The 20864-nt window shown below is 38.2% G+C and overlaps 1 pseudogene; it reads right to left on the bottom strand.

Moving 5' to 3' along the window:
• Nucleotides 1-1107: 1107 nt before the first annotated feature.
• On the bottom strand, nt 1108-6907 carry LOC120932476 (annotated as a pseudogene).
• Nucleotides 6908-20864: the final 13957 nt, after the last annotated feature.

Raw genomic sequence — 20864 nt, 5'->3', positions numbered from 1 at the left:
AGTTATTTGGCAGAACAAACATGTACAGAGGAAACAGAGACTTCTTACATGTTAGGTCTGTATAATCAGTGTTCATTTTGAGCATATATACACTCATCTCTCCAATGAGAGCTGCTACAAAACACTAAAGTAAACTGGAAAACTATTTGAATCTGCATCAATTAATATATCTATCTAAAACAAATTATAAACTACCTTTGATCAATGTCAGTTATAAAAAATGTTACTATAGATAAAATGTTTACATTTTATTCTACGATTTCCCAATTTATAATGACACTAAGATGATCCTTCTGGTACAAAGTATTGCAAGGCAATAGTAAAATAAATTTTTAATGTTACACTTTTTATTTCAACATTAAAAACTTTAATTAGGAAAAAAAATAAAACAATAATGTTACATTGTATTTGTAAATAATGCCTATGCACCAGGAATACTACTGTAGCTACTGTAATAGCATGATGTAGTACTCAGAAGGTCTTCGCTGTCATTTTGACAGAAAGGAGTTGACAGCAAGAGTGGTGGGGTGAGCTGCAGAAGGACAGAGAGACAGGCATAGACATGTGGGCTTCTTTGAATCTTTTAGGGCATATGTAGGGTGCCCAAGGTTTGCTAGGTTATGCAAGGTAAAATGTTTACAGCATACATTAAGAATGTGGGCAGAAGGTTAACAATGTAGACATTATTTAACTGGTCAAACATTGACGATGTGTATAATTATAAATGAGAAATAATGAAGTCCAGGAAAAAAAGCCAGAGTATCATCAAACATAATCAGAAAAAGATTAAATGGCTCTCAGTGTTGTATGGCTTAGACCAAAACGAAATATTAATAGCATAAATTGGACATACAGTATTTCAGTACTTCAGTCAGTATTTCAGTACTGAAAATGAGACATGGAGGTCTAATTATAAATACATCAAGAAGTGATTCAGTTTCTCAACCTCTCATGCCTTTACTGTGTTGATGGATTTTACATTATTATTATTATATTTATTATTATACACAATTTGAATAGCGGCAACAGTGTATGCAGTGCTTTACAATGTAGAGGGGGGACAGCACAATTACAATACAGTTCAATAGAGAAGGGACAGGAGGGCCCTGCTCATAGAGCTTACATTCTAAAGGGAGGGGGTGGTGGTACAAAAGGTAATAGCTGTGGGCAATGATTTTATGGGGTGGCTGGGATACAGTTCTTAGATGTGTGTGGGATAGGCTTGCCTGATTAAAATCGTTTTCAGGGATCTCCTAAAGGTGGACAGGGTAGTGGCCAATCAAACATTCCAGGGCAGGGAGTTACAGAGGATGGCAGAGGCTCTGGAGAAGTCCTGAAGGCGAGCATGGGAGGAGGTAACAAGGGAGCTAGAGAGCAGGAGGTATTTGCAGATGAGGTTGGTGATGTAGCTGGGGGCAATGTTGTGGATGGCCTTATAGTTGTAATTAGCATTTTGAGTTTTATACGGTGGGGTAGGGGAAGCCAGTGAAGGGATTGGCAGAGAGGAGCGGATCGTTTAGTGAGGTGTATTAGTCTAGCCACAGTATTCATAATAGATTGAAGGGGGAATAGCTTGTGTAAGGGTAAGCCATTAAGAAGAGAGTTGAAGTAGTCGAGGCAGGAAATAACCAAGGAGTGAGTTATTGCATTTGAGAAAGTGGTGTGACATCCATACCAATATGTCATATGTCATTCAGGAAGTTTGTGATCTGTGAGGAGATCAAGGGGATGAGTTGAAGAGTGGAGATATAGATCTGGGTGTCATCGGCATAGAGGTGGTATTGGAAGCCATGGGAGGTTATCAACTGGCCCAGGGTTATAGAGAGAGAATTGGAGGGGCTCAAGGATGGAGCCTTGGGGTACCCAAACAAAAAGAGGAAGAGGAGCGGAGGAGATGGAGTTATAAGTGACACCAAAATTGCGCTGAGATAGGTAGGAGGAGAACCAGGATAAAGCAGAATCACAGAGTCCAAGGGAGTAGAGTTTACTGAGGAGGAGCAGGTGGTCAACTGTGTCAAAGGTATCAGAGAGGTCCAAGAGTATGAGTATGGAGTACGGGCCATTAGCAGTTAGTAGGTCATTGGTGAGTTTTGGTAGGGCAGTTTCAGAGATGTAAAAGAGAAGCACATTAGCTTAGTCACTGTAGAAATAACAACCAAAAAGTGAAGGATGGTCCTTATTTAGCACACATTAGGGATAATTTACTAACTGATTAAAAAGTGTACTTCTTAATATGAACATTTACTTTGTTTCATGAAAAAAGCTATTTAGTGAATAATCCTTTGCACCTAATTGAGCGTTCAAAGTGAACATCTTGGATACTTTGTAAAGTGAATTATCTAGTCAAAAAGAACTTCTTTGATATATAAGGCTAACCATAAGTGCCATTCACAATATAAAACAATCTTAGCACAACAAGTTGAATGCAAAACATATCTTTCTGGGGGGATTTGGATTTTTTGAAAATAAATACACCATCTTTATTACAATACACTTTATTTGCATTAATATTTGGAATTCTTAAATTCTAAATGCCATGACAAATCATTATTGCATCTTAGAACATTGGCTTCTATGCTGCATGGCATTAAGTAATTCATTATAGACCATATGAGCTGCCAGGCCTACCAAACAAAACTTTGAAACACAAAATTTCAGTCCATGTTTGAAAAGGATTTGTCCTTATAAATACAATTGACAGGATTATTTGGTATAATTTCATAGAACTATTGTACCATACAACATATTAAATTGCCATAATGTAATATCTTAAAGTCCGCTGATAAAAAAATTATAACAAATAGCAGGTATTAAATCAGTAAAGCTGCACATTGCTGTTTCAACATTTAATAAAAAAATTGTAAAAATAAAATAAAAATAAGATTCAACCCTACTATTGTCTAAAGAACCACATGCAACTCCATCAAGGCAACTGTGTATGGATCTTCTGTTATTGTAACTGGTAATATGAGGAGGATGAGGACAAATCCTGTTGTAATCAGGTGCTTGTAGCTGAGGAGCTTAACCTTACAAAGCATATTATATCAAAGCATATTATCAATACAAAAATTCCTCCAGAAATAAAGTAAAAAAGTATTTATTCCCAACACTAATTCACTCAATTCACACAAGTTCAAGATATGAAACTTTCCCATTATTGGAGTTTAAAACTGACAAAGTGGCTGTGCAATAAACGAGGATGGTTTATCTGTTAGACACCACATATAACTCTCCGTTTTATTTTAAAGAATGCACTTATGATGTAATGAGCATTTATTCCTGTTTAAGCTTGTATTATAGGAAACATAACACTTATATGTCACTTACCTCAATCAAACCATTGGTTTGCATATCTTGATTTGAACTTTCACTACCAAGTGCTGAGTCATCAGCATCAATAAGATTATCTACAGGGATATTTTGGTCAGATGTTACATGAGTAAAGTAATTTTCAGCTGAATCTAGTGCCACACAAATATTGTAAGAATAAAGAAAAGGTAACGTTCCATCACTGTACATTGATAGTATTCTGGGGTCAGATGAAGGATACAAACTTGTACCGAGTGATCCAAATGTTGGTGTTTGTCTTGATCTCCGGCATTTTGATACAATGACCAGCATTACCGTCACAATAAATAAACATAAAACCAGCGCTAAGGCAATTACTAAATACAATTGCAAACTTGTTTGAACATCTTCATTTACTTCATTGTGAACTTTAGGAACCGCCTGCTGGAAATGATCTGCAACAACAAGGCTTATGGTGACAGTAGCTGAAAGAGAGGGGTTCCCATTGTCCTTCACCATCACCACAACCTTGTGATTCATTACATCCTTTTCTTGAAAAACATGTGATGTCCTAATTTCCCCAGCGTTCTCATTTATAACAAAATTTGAAGGCTCCGGCAAGTGTATAAAATAATAAGAAAGCCAAGAATTATGTCCAGAATCTGCATCTACTGCCACCACCTTTGTTATTAAAGAACCTGGTTCAGAAGAAAAAGGGACCATCTCAAACACAGACTGGCCAGCATTTTCTGGTGATCGATACAAGATTTTTGGTGCATTATCATTTTGGTCCACTATATGAATGGTACATGTGACATTGTCACTCAAAGATGGATATCCACTGTCTTTAGCAGTAACTTGTATTTGAAACTCTTTGTCTTGCTCATAGTCAAATGTTTTCTGTGCGTAGAGAACACCAGTCTCTATATTGATTGATAGATAAGATGGCACTGGGAGGCTTGATGTGTTTACACTGGAGAGTGAATACGTTATTTTGGAATTTTCTCCACTATCAAGATCTAATGCTTGTATGCTGTATATTGAGGCTCCTGGCAAATTGTTCTCTGGTAAATGAGCGACATAAGAAGACTTCTTAAGTACTGGTGGATTGTCGTTAACATCTGATATGTCCAGCCTAATGGTTTTTCTGCTGGAAAGTGGAGGTGATCCCCTGTCAGTAGCTATTATTGTAAAATTATAGGATGACTGTTGTTCTCTGTCCATAGTAGTCCTTGTAGCTATTCTGCAATACCTATCGGATGACAATATCAAGTCAAAAGGCACTGGTTCAAGTATCTGACAGTCAACCTCTCCATTGTCTCCAGAATCCTGATCATGTATTTCAATGAGAGCTATCATTGTGCCAACTGCAGACTCCTCAGGTATTGGAGAAGACAATGAGCTAACTAATATCTCAGGAGCATTGTCATTATTATCAACTACTTCTATTAATACTTTGCAATGAGTTACAAGATCTCCTCCATCCTTAGCTTGCACAGAAAGCTCATAGTTTCCTGCTTGTTCAAAATCTAAATGTTTGTTTACTTTAATGTCACCATCTGTAGGGTGAATGGTGAACATACCTGTATGATGGACATTCCCTAATGTTTTGCTAAATGAATATGTGATCTGTGCATTGACACCTTCATCTTTATCAGTTGCATTTACAGTAATTACTGTAGTATTGGTATGAATATTTTCATTTACACTGACTTTGTATATCTCTTTTAGAAATACTGGGAAATTATCATTAGCGTCAGTTACAATGATTTTTACTACAGCAGTACCAGATCTCACAGGATTTCCCCCATCTAAGGCGGTTAGAGTTAATGTATGGATGTTCTGTGCCTCTCTATCTAAGGGTTTCTCTAAAACAATTTCTGGATATTTCGTTCCATCTGGTCTGGCTTTTTCTGTCACTGTAAAATGCTGATTGTTACTCAGCTTGTAGGTCTGCACATAATTAATACCAATATCTGGATCTTCTGCAGATTGTAAAGCAAATCCAGTTCCATCTTATTATGATTCTGTAATTTGTAAACTAAACATGTCATGGAAAAAGCTGGGAGAATTATCATTGATATCTTTAATTTCTATTCTGATTCGAACAATATTGAAGGGATATTCAGTCACAGTATCAAAGCTTAGGAGACAGATAGCTGCAACCCCACACAGTGCCTCTCTATCTATCCTATCCTTGATATGCAGATTTCCATTATCTAAGTTCACATAAAAGTATTTCTCTGAAACACGTGATACAATTCTCAGTTTTCTGAATAAGAGTTGATTTATGTCTAATCCAAGATCATCTGCAATATTTGCTATAACAGAGTCTTTTCTCATTTCTTCTGCAATGAAATAGTTAATATGACCAGAGACTGAATGACACAGCCATGAAAATAAAAAGGAAAATAGTACTTGCCATTTGATTGCTTTGTATGTCTGTGTTAAAGGTTTCATCTCAGCCATTCTCAAGTCTTTTAATAATATTGTAATCCAGTCAAGAAGAATGTGTATGGCAATAAACTACTTTGCTTATGGAGAAAAACAAAACAAATGGTGTGTAGCAGACTCTGGAAAATGACGTGTTCCTCCTCTTGCAAATCTGCAGAATGTGCATGCTTAGAATGTCAGTGGATCTTGAATTATGAAATTGTCTCCTTCTTGGTAAAACAGTGGCGCTCAGAGGTAAAACTGAGGAACTGCAGCTCTTAGATATATTTTAAGCTATTTAGCTTTTTCTCATAAAACAAAACTATTGCTGCATAATTGTTTTGCACAAGACCCTTAATTACATCCCTTTATGTAAGTAAAGGAGATCTAAAAATCATACACCAATTTAATAGTATCAGCATTGTAACAGCAGTACAAACAATATTTATTTTTGACAATCCAATATAACATCACTTAAAAAATACCCTTTCATACTGAGAGTGCTGCCTATATTCTGGTGATTGCTTTCCACAAATTAATGGATTCCATACATGATTTGCAACTTCTCTTCTGCTCATTCCTTTGGTTTACTTTTGATTTCTAAGGACTATGTCATGTACCTTGCTGGCTGTAAGCAGTGATGATGTCACATGTCCTGTACTGACTGTGCCATACGAAACTCCTCCTTATCAGCACTGCAGTACAGTTGTACTTCACACAGCAGGTTCTGTGAAATGAGTGACACAACAGTGCATAATCACAGGGCATAGTGAACATGTGCCATTGCATTCAAGGAGTTACATGTGTGCATTCAAAAAGTGTGTTTTAAAACTTCAAGATTGTTCAAAGTAATATTAGTAGGCTAAAATAATTAAAATTGCATGTGGAAATGAACATTTGATTTTAAATTCTGACCGTAGATACATGTTTGTAAGTATTAAAATGGCAAATAAGTTGCCTGTATTCTTTACTTTTTTTTTTTTAAATCATGTTTTAAAGAAGACAAAAATAGGTATCTGAAAGAAATCATCATCCAGCATTAATGCATTTTTACTTTTTTTGTGTTATAATAAATCAACCATTATCTGCTCTCACCATTCACTATGAAAATAAAGTAACTATTCTTTAGCACGTTTACTGCTAATATAAACATAATATGGCCACCCCTCCCTTTAACCTCCCTGGCGGTATGATTCTTTCAGAAAAAACATGCTAAAAGCGGTACCATTATTTGCAAGGAAATTTGGCGTTTTATATTGTAGGTCTGTAATTTTTAGAAATAACTCACTTAAATCTGACCAAACAAGATTCTAATAGGCATCCTGTGTATTACATTTTTTTAAAAACAAAATTATAAATTATAATATAATAAATAATTATAAATAATTATAACAAATAATAATATAATTATAATAAAAATTATTCAATAATGTAATCAAATCAAAATCACTGAAATTTGCTCAGTTGCAGAATTGTCGCTGTCATTACTTTTATTTTTTTATGACGAATTTCCCCACAAATCGCTATCGCACAATTCTGCAAGTGATTATAATTTATTATCGCTGTTTTTTAGCTGATCTAAAACTATTTTTGACATAAAGGGACACTTTTGGTTGCTATGGACAATCTACAGTTTGCAGGGAGAAAAAAAGGTTTTTATTATATAAAATGACATGCAGGACACTGGGCAGACCACTAGGGACAGGGGGGGTGTGTTTTTTTTACATACAGTACTGTAATCTATAAGATTACAGTATACTGTGTGTATAGTGTTTGTTTACGTTTTTGAATTTGGCGCCGTTCTCCGTCCCCGTGCGTCGTAACGTCGCAGGGAACGGAGATCGGCGTCACACGGAGGCACTATGTGAATCGAGCGAGGTCCCGCTCGCTCACACAGCGCGGTGGCATCGCTGGATCCAGGGACAAGGTAAGTAAAAAGTGCCTGTGGATCTAGCGAGGCAAGCCCGTGACTGACACGGGGTTACCGATAGTAGCAAGAAAATCTAACCCCGTGTCAGTCTCGGGAAGACCGCCAGGGAGGTTAATCGTCTTTATATATAGGATGTATGGTAGTCATATTAGAGGGTTAAAAGCTTGTTTTTGTGTATTGGCATATGTGTTGTAGTCCCTTTTTTGGTTGATTTTGGTACATCTGATTTACAAAATTAAATCACCCAGAAATTACATACACATTTACTGTAGTTTGTATCCACATTTAAATAATTTAAAAAGTCTGAATTGTTAAGTAATAAAACAATAAACATGAGAGACACATTTCTGCTCAAACAAGAATTTCCCCCAGGACTTACTTATTAGCCTTGATATGTCCATGAGTAAACAAAACTTTGCTGACCAGACCAGATTTTGAAGTTTTGATATACAACAGTTTACTCAACAATAGGTTTTTGAACTGCTTAGCAGTTTTTAGAGAATACCCTAAATATATGCTTTACTATAAGAAGAGAAATTGTCAAAAATGAGAGCATACTTTTTTTTATAAGTAATACTATTCCAAATATATTATTAAACTTGAATCATTATTCATAGCTATAAACTGATTATTCTACCCCTGGGCATATCTATAGTGTAATTGGCGACGTGTGTGTGTGTGTGTGTGTGTGTGTGTATATAGTATTTTAGTTTTATTATTAAATACATTTTTACCATGGGGGGGTGCTTTTTTTGTGGGGGGGGGGGTTATTTTACTATTCTTTATATGGTTTGCTTATTTTTATTACTCCACTACTATCACAGAGGAAGGGAGGTGGGGTGGCCTAATAAGGTTGCTATATGATACTTTATAGAAAATGGCAGGTCATCTTTATGAAGACACCAGGGTTCTATTAAATCCCTGATGCATCCTCGTCTGTCACCTGAACATAGAGCACAGGGAGTTTCTAGACTGCTTCTTACCAGCTGCTGCAGCTGGAATTTTTAAAGGACTTCTGGATCACATTTTCCTTCTAGCAAAAGAATCTCAGAGCCTGACATAATTTTGAAAGTAAACCATCAGCCCAGCATAATTTTCATCTGATCTTCCAAATTAGTTATGGTGGTGACAGCAAAAAGGATATCATTTGATTAATAGCCTCTCAAAGTAGTTACTGATCAAGTCTCTGGGTTCCCCCACTGCACTCTGCTGTCGACCACTAAAGATTTGTCATTTTGACCCTAGAAAGCCTGACTTATTTGCTAATAGAGTATAGCATAAAAATCCAAAAGGAGAACCCTAACAAGGTTTTAAGTATTAGTGTAGAAAGGGCTCTTTTATTCCGTGTACAAAAATGGCAGTATAAAAATGTAAGTAGACCTAAAGGCAAATCGATAGAATCACTATCAAATACAGTGCTGTCTTCAAAATACCATGTTAATGTTTGTGTATTATGACAAAGATTGCGTCCATCACATTGGGGTTGATTTATTCATACTGAAGAGTGCAAAATCTGGTACAGCTGTGCATGGTAGCCAATTAGCTTCTTTGTTCTACAAATATTCACTTCAAAGGATCCCTCGTGTAGATATGCAATGAAGCCCGTCATAAACACTTAATTTCCCTGAAAATGCCATGTACTTGCAAAGATAAGTTTCCCGCTCAAAATAGTTGGTGCTAAGGATTTGCATTAAAAGGGGCTGACTTATGAAAAGTATAGGGATTGAAGATTAGTAAATCTTAAGGAATAGAGATGCCCACCAATCAGAGCCATGCTATGCCAACCAATGATTCACTGGCCTATAATGATATACACAGCCTAGATGGGAGGGGAGATAATTCACTGGAAGGGCAGTAACTAGAATGGGACCCTCATGTGCAGTAGCATTGTAACTATGGAATATCTCCCTTGCACTTGTATATAAATGTTTGTCTTATGTCTTATCCCTCTCATTGTTTGTATTTAGTAATATTTTAGAGCTCTCAGAATAATATTACTTGTATGTAACTAGATAGATTGATTGTTGTTAGACTTTCATACTATTTACTATTTACCAATATTTACTATTTACCAATAAATATTTACTATTTACCAATACATTTCTGTTGTTGTGTTAAAGCTTTTACTCATAGTTGAAGAACTCTCATTCACCAAATCATATTAGGAAAACATTAAATATCATAATATATAGATTTGGGCAACATGTTTATTACCCCTAGGCCATGTTCCCCAGCGTGGTGAGTACACTTCAATGTCACGCCTCTTTGTTCTATATTGATTTTGGTTCACTATCTTTTCAGCAGAAGACAAACAAAATTGGGCAATGTGATCCAATAATCCACATGTGTAACAATTTATCCTTCGTAAAGTATTAAAGCGTCTCTTAACAACTGGTGTGGTTTTAGACTGAGAATATTTAATGGCTAAAGCAACTTTTCTTTTCTGGCTGCTTACGAGATATTGGGGCACTTTTAAAAGTGCTCCCATGTTTCAATGAGTTATTCAAACTAGCACATACTCCAGATGGGGATAATTTCCTGTTGCACCTAGAAATACTCAAACCAGTTGCATTACAATATATGGTATGTGGAATTTGCACAAGCTTCTCCTGGCTGGAAGGTGCAGACAATTGTTTACATTTACTCTGTGTCTTTGACCACCTGTGTGCCAGCAGATAAAACTATTCCTGTTTTTTTTAGTTGTCTATTGTTGGTTGCTGGTGGCTTTCATTCAAATTTGTCATAGAAACATTTAGAGTACTGATATTACTTTTGTCTATTTCCAGATTGAGGGATTTGTTTTGCCACAATAACTGTTTGTAATTGTTAGCCAACAAGTAGCAAAAATGAGTGCAGTCTTACCCTCATGTTTGCTGTATGTTTTCTCTGTTAGCTTAACATTTGCATACTCTTGTGCGTGGTGCCATGGGCCTTTAGATTCCTCCGTTAATCATATCATTGCATCACTATCTTTAAATTTAGCAATCTTGGCCATCAATTTCTCCATGATGCACAAAAAGTTCAGTGACTATACAACAATACACCACAGAACAGACTTCTGCCACAGGAGTCTACCACTACATTATGCACAGGAGTGGAGACACAAACATTAAAATAACACTAGTATCTTCACTGAAGAGTCTGAGTCTACATCCAAGAAACAAAAGATAGACGAGACATGTCGAACATTAGAGATAGAGATACAGTATGTACAGTAAACACACAACAAACAATAGTGGAAGGGAACCTCCAGGCAGACAATCAATTAGTAAACACTGGCAGTGTTTTGTCAACAACTACCTCAATAAATTAAGCTTCCAAGCCTAGCAGTTCTAGACATGTGCATTCGTTTTCGTCCGAATGCATTTTCGTCTGAATTTCAGGTATTTTTGTTTTAACAAACTAAAATGAACGCACAGAATCCGAAAGATCCGACATGAAAAAAATGCTTTATTTTCATTTTCGTTGCTACAACAGTTCGATATAGATAGGAGATTCGACATGACGCTGACAATAGCGATCTGTGTCTATCGAACCTTCGGTCGACAGTGTCTAACCATAACTCTATTATTTCAAGATTATTCTACAGAGGAAAGATTCGACATAGAGAGAAAAGATTCAACATTATAGAGACAGTGTTGGGTTAGACCATTCGATATGAACGACAAAGATTCAATGAAGCAGCGAAAAACATGCAAACATTGAGTCTGTCATTGAAGGCTTATGGTGTCTGTCGAAAGTTCTAAGAAGATTTGACAAGCAGCTAAACTGCACGACGCATCAATCGTACATTTTCAGTCAAATGCTCGGCCCATAGGCTATAGAAGAATTTAAATGTTGATTGACTAGTAATAATAATTTATAAATATAATTATTACTAGTGTCATACAACATTAGAATTCTTCTATAGCTTGTTGGTGGAATATTCGGCCTGAAATGTACAAATGCAGCATCGTACAGTTTAGCTGCTCCGTCAAATCTTCTTAGAACATTCGACAGACACCATAAGCCTTCAATGACAGATTCGACCTTAATTAATTAAAATTTTTGGACGAAAATAAATAAACAAATTAAATTAAAAACTAATTTCGGGAGTAACTAAATAAATGTAATCTTCGGACAAAAACTACATTTCAAAACAAAATATTTTAGTGTGCACATGTCTAGTATGTTCAGCTTTAAATAAAAATAGTCTAAAAAAGTACAGTATGCTCATGTGACTTATTCTAAAAATACAAATTAATTTGGTACAGTTCAGTTAATCTTTATCTGATCCACTAACCAGACCTCCACAATTACAGTACATACCTTAGAATGTTTTAATATTTCACTGAAAGAACAGAATGTATCTACTTGCAAGTTACTGCTATTAATTTCCACTTTGACCAAAAGGAGAATATTACAACTTGTACATTCCTCAAAACTCTCTGTAACTCTTAATTTCAAGTTTCTACAAAAATACAATGCCTTTAGGGGACATAAAATCTAACTACAAACCAAAAACCTGTTGAACCTTTTCAACTGAAAACACAAAAGAAAAAGTCAAGTTTTTGTTTCTTAAAAATGAAATACCTACAATAAAAGATAAAGAAGAAACAACAAAATATTTCCCCTGAACCAACAAAGACCACACTATGTCAGTGTTTTTCTAAGAAAATGTACATGTACTCACCATAAAAGCAGAACAAACAATTATGTAAGAGAAACAACACTTGGTAAGCACAAACAATTGAAAACAACATTTTAATGGTCCTTTTAATATACTGTACAGTACTTCTCTACTATAATTATGGGATTTAAACAAAACACAATCTGTGGTGTATCTTCCCTCAATTTTTTTAGAGTTCTTTAGACAACCACTAGTAAAAATAAAGATTAGGCATACACCATGGTGCCCTCCACCTCTCCGCATCGCCAGTTCTGATACTTCTGGGAATATCTTTTTAAGTGCTACTGGAGTCCTGTACCATCTAGTTAAAATTTTATATCCCCCTTCCTGATATCTGCTGGCTAGCGAGGCCTTGTGTGTAAACCGGTAGATTTTATTCTTCTGAGTCTCTGAGAATGTCATCCCTAGCTCTCTTTCCCAGGCTTGAATAAATAAAAAAAATTGTGGAGCTTCTGATTCTACTAGCAAGCTGTACATACAGGACAAGCCATGCTTCACTGGTTTTCCCTCTAAGCACACTTCCTCAAATTCCGATAGTCTTCTAATCATACCCCCTTGTGGTTTCATTGCTCGGATAGCAGCTTTTAATTGCAATCGTCTTATTGGGTCCAGCTCCCTCCCTACTATCTCTTCAATTTCTCCACTAGTCCTCATTTGATTGTCGCTCTCATAATGTACAAGTCTGCTCATCCCCATTCGTCTTAGGTTATTAAAATATAAATCTGTTAGACCTATCTCAAACCTCGGATTCCCAAGAATCGCCAACATTGGGCTTAGATGTTCTGAGATCTTAGTTTTCCTAAAAATCCTTTTTCTTGCTCTTATCCTCGCTCCTACTGTGGGGTGTTTCTTCACCCTTGGTGGGATATCTATTTCTGCAATCCACGCCATTCCCTCCAAGGGGATATTTGTGATTTTTTGTTCCATATGAATTCACGGTTTCTCCTTCTGGTGAGCACACCACTCTACTACCCTTGCCATAACCTTGCCATATGAGAGGCATTGTGGTACCTGACAGGGTCTGGGAATCCCATCCCTCCTCTCTCTTTCGGCAATGTAAGAATATCCCTCCTTATTCTCGCCGGTTTACCTGCCCAGATAAACTTGGTAAATCTCGATCTAAGATCTCTCATGTATCCCATGGGGATCTTTATAGGCAGGGTCTGGAATAGATACAGCAGTCTTGGCATCACATTCATTTTTATGATGTTAATTCTTCCAAACCATGTAAAGGTCTCCTTATCCCATCGTTGAAAGTCTACTTTAATCTGTTTTATTAAAGGGACGAAATTCAGTTCGAAAGTCTTATTCAAATTTTTTGGAATCTTCATGCCAATATAACATATATGGGCACCTGTCAATTTAAAGGGAAAATTTGCCGCCAATTGCTGCGGCAAGAATATAGGCTTGAGATCCAATTTTTCATCCCTTTTCCTAATCCTATATGTTGTAGTGTGGTTCTCAGGAATCCCCATTCAACCCTATCAAAAGCTTTCTCTGCATCAGTTGATACTAGTACTAGCGGATTTTGATAGAGTTGGGATAAATAAATAGTGCTTAATACTCTTTGTGTATTTTCCCTCCCCTCTCTACCGGGTGTAAACCCTACCTGGTCTGGGTGTATTAAGGATGGGATATACGTTATTAACCTATTAGCGAGTATTTTCGAGAAGATTTTTAAATCTACATTCAACAGGGATATTGGTCGATAGCTAGTGCATAACGTAGGGTCCTTTCCCTCTTTCGGAATCATTGCTATATGCGCCCCTAGTGTGTCCCTTAACATCGGCTTACCTTCTCTTAATGAATTAAAGGCTGCAAGAAATTTTGGTGTCAATTTTTCATAAAAGGTTTTATAATATAATAAAGTGTATCCATTTGGGCCAGGGGATTTACCTGATTTCATTGTGTTGATTGCTTCTAGAAACTCCTCCGGTGTTATCGGCTTCTCTATGTTCCCAACGCTTTCTTATGGTATCCTGGGCATTCCTGAGGCCATTATATATTCCTTAATCTGATCCTCTCTACTCAGATTTTTTGTTGTTACTGGTTGTTTCTCCAATTGGTATAGACTACTATAGTATTCTCTAAAAGCTTTAGCTATTAACTGAGATGAATTTACTAGAGTGTCCCCTTGAATTTTTATTTTTTGAATATGGTTCTTTTCTCTTGTCTCTCTTAACGCATTTGCCAGCATCCTACTAGGCTTATTCCCATATTCATAATATGCCCTTCGACATCAGCTTAATTTTGCTTTTGCCTTATCCATTAATAACAAATTTAATTTGTCTCGCAGGCTAATTAACCTCTCTTCGATGTCTGCTCTTTGTGATTTCTTATGCTGGTTTTCTAATATTCTTATCTCCCCCAACAGGTTGTCCAGCCTCACGTTGAGAGAGTCATTTATTGAAAAAAAATATTCTATTTCCTGAGCTATCTTACTTTCATACTCTGGGTCCCTAATTAATGTTTCATTAATCTTCCAATTCCATTCTCTTGGACCTGCTATCCCCCATTCGATGGAACAGTTTACTGGTGCATGGTCCGATATTGTGAATGAACCCATTGATGCGTCCCTTAAATTTAACAATATATTTTGATCTAAAAATATATGGTCAATTCTTGTGTATGTTTTGTGTTTTGCCGAGTAGAAGCTATAGTCTCTCTCATGGACATGTAAGGTCCTCCAACTATCTATTAGTTGTAGCTCTTGAAGGATCTTCCTTACTCTTCACAGTTTTATATTAGATATATGATAAGATCCTTTAGAAGAGTCCAGACTAGGCTCCAGAACCAAATTTAGATCCCCTCCCATGATCAGAGCTCCCTCTTTATACTGACTTATCAATTTTGAATACTTCTCCAACGCGGATACTGGATCCTCGTTTGGGAGGTATATGTTGATTAGGGTGATCCTTTGCTCATTTATCGTCCCCTTCACCAAAATAAATCGACCTTCATCGTCTGTTACTACCTTCTCTTCCTTCCATAGTATCGCCTTGGCTATCAGAATTGCAACACCGTTTGCTTTTGACGTCTGAGAGGCACCATGATTCACTACCGGAAATTTTTGACTCTTTAACTTTGGAATGTTGTCTTTTCTGAAATGTGTTTCTTGCATAAACACAATTTGAGATTTGAGTCTGCCTAATTCCATTACTATTTTAGTTCTCTTTTCTGGAATATTTAACCCCTTTACATTATAAGTGGTAATATTTATTCTATCCATCTTAGCTCTCGCTTCCCACAGCTCCCCACACCTCTTTTGTCCCAGGGATTCCTCCTGATTTGCTATTGTCTCAGTCGGCTAGGGCGAGCAGTGGGGAGGAGGAGAGTGAGGGAGAAAGGCACAACTCCGAGGAGAAGAAGAAGAAGAAAAAAAAAAAAAAACACCCCCCTGTCTCTCGAATCCAAGTCCTCTGTCCGAGTCTCCAAGTAGTCTTACGTTCCTCCGCAATGTCCCTCACCAATCCTTGTGGTGTCTCACTGCTGGAGGAAGAGAGCACACAACAATACAAGAAAAAAACAAAACCAAAAACAACCCAAAAGAGAAAAAAAAAACAACCACAAAAAAAAACCCTAAGCGTCTCCGACTTCCCTCCTGTCGGAGGAGAGACGCTCTTGTGGGAGTAAGTGTAAGAGCACCGCGGAGGGTCACGCCTTGGTGTCATTCCAGGTGCACCCTCTTAATATTCAATTTTGAACTATCCCCCCCTCTCCCCCTCATCCATCTAGATCCCAAGAAACCAGTATAATATCAGTAATATACAGTTTACAGTCATACAGTCAAATACAGCAAAGATGCAAAGTACTAATACCCTCAGTGGTATAGACAAAGAGTCTAACACAGATATCTATCAAAAATCCAAGAAAAAAAAAGCAATATAACGCAGGGCCTCTGGCCCAAATAGCCATAACTTCCTCCTCTTATCCTCCCATGTCTCAATTCCCTTCCCCATACAAACATCCCTTCCTACATGATTTGATTTATTAATTACGTTTCAGTTCCCCCTCTTTCATTACTCTTATTTTTCCATTGTTCTTTATCCCCATGTTAATTGTCTACTGCCCTCTTCTTTTCCCCTCCTTGCCTCCCCCTAGACCTAATCATAACCGGTATCTTCCTTCCTGTTCCTTCCCCATTCCCAAAGATCCTAAACCTCCCTTCCCCCCCTGTCAAAATGTTTTTTTTAAAGCCCCTCCAGTGCCCCAAACCTAGGGGCCTCCCCCCAAAGGGGAGGGGGCCTCTCTCTTCCCCTATACTTTATATACCTATACCTAATATGCCTATTTGAGCCTTCTATTGTGTCATATCTCGTCTTATACCTTAACCATAGTCAATTAATCAATTGTCTGTGTCTGTGTTGTGTTTTGTTCTAAGTGTTTTCTCTTTTTTTTTTATATACTTTTATGTGAAAATTTAGTGAGACCATTATATTGGTGTTGTGTATTAAATGTACCTCGCTTCCAGAGATACCTGAGATAACCCATACACCCATCCACCCATTGGTAATAAACCCATCCCCAAAACCCACGAAAACCCCCCCCCCCCAAGGAAAAAAAAAATAACCCCCCAAAAACTCATCATTTATACCCCATCAAAAATAAAAAATAATACATAAAACCCACCCCAAACCCACCCCACTCCCACCTCCCCCCTCAATAAAAAAAAAAAAGAAGAGAGGGATAAGGAGGAGAAGAAGTCCTTTCAATCCTTCCAGTTAGGGGGGTTCCCAAAGCATGGGCAGTCTCCTCCTTCACATGGCTCTCTTAACAAAAGACTTCAGTACTTCAGTAGACTTAACGTGCCCTCCTTCGGGAAAAAAAAAAAAAAAGGAAAAAGGGGGGAAAAGTACGACATAGTGAACAATAATTGCAACCCCAAGGGGAGTTACATCTCCCAAAAAAAAAAAAAGGAACGAGGGAAGGATAGGAAAAAAGATCTCGTCCCTTCTCCTCCCTATTGTCTCCTTTATCTTCCTGTGTCCTTAAATTTCTGTGCGTTCTTACTTCCTCCCTTTTATTTCTTTATTATTTCCTCTGGCCCCCGATTTGGGGTTTTATGTGATATCATGTAGTGTATGTGTGGGGGGAAAAAAAATGCCACTTAGACCTGGCTCTGGTCTCCATCCATCCATCCATCCGTCTCCGCTACCGTTCATTTATGGCCTCTCTCGAGCACTGCTGGTAATACCAACCAATTAGGGACCTCTATTGGTTCGGAACCCAGAAACTCAAAAAACGCTGGAAGTTGAGAGGGTTCTCTCAAATTAAAGCTCCCTCCTTCCTTTTTAACATTTACAGCTAATGGGAAACCCCAACGGTATGTAGCTTCCTTGCTACGTATATGGTCTAATAAAGGTTTTAACAGGCGTCGTCGAGTTTTTGTTTGCCAGCACAGATCAGGGAATATCTGTATATCTGCTCCCTCCCACGTCAGTACTTTCTCTCTCTATGCCGCTCTTAATATCTCCTCCTTTATTCTGTAAAAGTGTATCCTACATACAACGTCTCGGGGGTTGGTCTGGTCTGGATTCCGCACTGTAGGGACCTTGTGAACTCTATCCAGTTCTAATGATGTATCAGGACTATTTTTTAGGACCTTGTTCAAGATAGCCATGGTAGCTTCCCTTAGTGCCTGTCCCTCATACTTTTCCGGTATTCACTTGATGCGTAGATTGTTTCTTCTACTCCTATTATCAGCTTCCTCCGCGTATAGCTGCAGACTGACTATATGCTGTTGTTGTTTCTCCAGTTTCTCCTCCAGGTCTGTAAGCCTAGTATCTACAGTCCCCTGCTGTTTCTTCAAGATACATATTTTTTGTTCACCCACTGCTACTTTTGTACGTACGTCCTCAATCTCTTCTCTCAGTGTGCCTGTTATACACATTAGCATTTTCTGAATGTCCTCTTTGGTTGGGAGGGCCTGGATAAGCCTACTGAGTTGCCTAATATCTGGGGACGTCTCCTGTTCGCCCCCCTGTGAGACCCATGCGTTCTGTGACAGCTCCCGTATATATCCTCCACTGTCTTTGCCAAGGCATTACCGGCTCTGAGCATTTCTCCCCCCTGGGATTTACTTTTTGTCTCCGTGGTCATAACCAGTGTAGCTGATTTCTCCAATAAAGCTTTGGTGGATCCCCTAGGCACCTCCAACACATTTAACATTGTAGAAAAAATTGACAGTACCTTTGTGGGAGATTGTGTGGCGCCTTCGGTCTCCCTCTCTGTAGCTGGTGACGACCACCCCCCTTCCGGGACTTGTATAGGCCCTCCCGTCAGCTCCTGGGCTTCCACCACTGATGGCGTTTCCACCAGCACAGATCCTGGAGTCTGCCCCGTTCTACCGGATTGTCTTTGTTTTCCTCCTGCCGTATTTGAACTTATGGATGAGTTCAGCGTGGCTGCAGCAGCTAAAGACTAGCTCTCTATTAACGAGTGTCTCCTCAGTCCTCCGGTGAGCCCGCTCTCTTCCCTCTGTGCCTCGCTCCTATTCACCTTCATATATCGGGTGATATATGAGTGGCTAGGTCTCTGCGCTCCCCCCGTGCTCTTCCCAGCGTTCCTTCCACGCCGCGACATCAGCCGCCGCAAGCCGCAACTTGCCGCTCTCTTAGTTTACAGCGGGGGGGGGGGGTTCCGTCTGATCGTTCTCCTGAGCGGGTGCTCCCGTTACTCGGCTAGACTCTCCTCATCGCGTCCTCACCCCGCCATGCTCTAGCCACTCCCCCCGGAAACGGAAGTCATCCAAAGAAGGCAGTTAGCCAATTTGACACCGTTGTATGATCTGCGGTCTTTTAATTATCATAGTAAAATCTCAGCCTGCACCCTGTGTGTCTAGAACATTTTGCCTAGAGTATTCTAGTTTTTTTGGCATAGGTACATGCCCTGCTTGACAGTGACCTGTTTCCCATGACTTTTTTGACAAAGGCTTGCTAGAATGTACTAACAGGATTCATCTCTCTTCATAAACTACAGTGGGATTTACCTCTAGGTTTGAGTTTGCTGAATTTTAAACATAATTTACTGAATCTTTGGCAAATACAACCTGAGCAAATTCAGTCATCCATAGCCCATTGCGCTAAGCATCCAACCAAGTTCTTAGTACATTACTGAAAACATGCAATTATAAGCATTTTTTTTATTATTCTAATTTTTATTGAAGGAATTTCTGAGGTACAGTAAAGAACTGTACATCAAGATAAAATACATAAAAACATCTTATTCTCAAGTATAACACACCATGTGCACCAAGGCAATAGTGAGATACAAAAATAATGAGTCAAAGAAAAAACAATAAAGCAGGATTAATAATAGGGTGAAATAAGGGGTACGGAGGAGGGTAGATAGCATTATTAGATAACAATTACTAGCACATAACTCTTGAATCCTGAGTAGAGAGTGGAGTGGGGGGTATCATAAGGTGCCCTTACCGATGGGGAAGGCCATAAATAATAAAAAAGGACATAAGAGGATTGAGTGCTGTAACTGGATAACATAAAGTGGTTTTCAACAAAGGGAAAGTAGCCTACTAGTATCAATAATGAAAGGGAGTATGGTATAGCATAAGGCAGGGATATGCAATTAGCGGACCTCCAGCTGTTGCAAAACTACAACTCCCATCATGCCTCTGCCTTTGGGTGTCATTCTTGTGGCTGTCAGAGTCTTGCTATGCCTCATGGGACTTGTAGTTCTGCAACAGCTGGAGGTCCGCTAATTGCATATCCCCGGCATAAGGAAACACAATAGCAGTCAGTTCTGACCTGTAACATTGTATAAATATAAAAAAAAACAAGGGGGAGTGCAGAGCTAATATGTGATGAATATAGAATTCATGTGATTATTGTGAATAAAGTTCATGAAAAATTGTGTAAATAAAAATTTGTTAAGGAGTAAGGATTAAATCCAGAGAAAAGAGGGTTAAGTGTAAACAAAGTGTCCAAAAACCATGAAGAGAAAATGCTCAGAAAAAGAAAAAAAAAATACTCAGAAAAAAGGCTGTTGGAAAAGTGATGTGACAAACTCCAAGTTGCTAGTGGTGAAATAAATCTCTGCAGTACACCCGTAAGGAAAAATTGCCTGCTTACCAGAATGGAAGACTGCTTTGCATCAGTCTTATGGAGCATATGGGAAGTATGGTCTTCCCAAAACCAATCCGCCTGGATGATCAGAGTGGAACTCAGCAAAAGGTCCAAGGTGTAGCATAAACGATAAAAAAAGAGGGGATTCTCATAGCGTATTACGTTTTTCAAAGAGGTAGGATTTAATAAAAGGTTGCACTTACAATCATATGATGAATGGTAGGCAAAAAAGTCAAGGGAATCACTTACACTCCGATAGTCCGATGCTTCTCGCTACTCGATCAAACACACCGCCGGCGTTCAGGACGGACCGCGATGACGTCACGGCACCCTACGATCGTTTCGTCTCGATAGGACTTCAACGGGGGTTTAGCCGGCTAAAGACTGCTAAGAAACATTTGTCCGCTGGAAACCTGTCCGATCCAAAAAAAATTGGTTCTTGGGTGGTGGTGGTAGTGCCCTA

The sequence above is a fragment of the Rana temporaria genome, chromosome 3, assembly GCF_905171775.1.
Source record: "Rana temporaria chromosome 3, aRanTem1.1, whole genome shotgun sequence".
NCBI classification, from domain to species: Eukaryota; Metazoa; Chordata; class Amphibia; order Anura; family Ranidae; genus Rana; species Rana temporaria.
The sequence above is the reverse complement of the archived record's forward strand: the minus strand, read 5'-3'. Positions and strand labels throughout refer to the sequence as shown.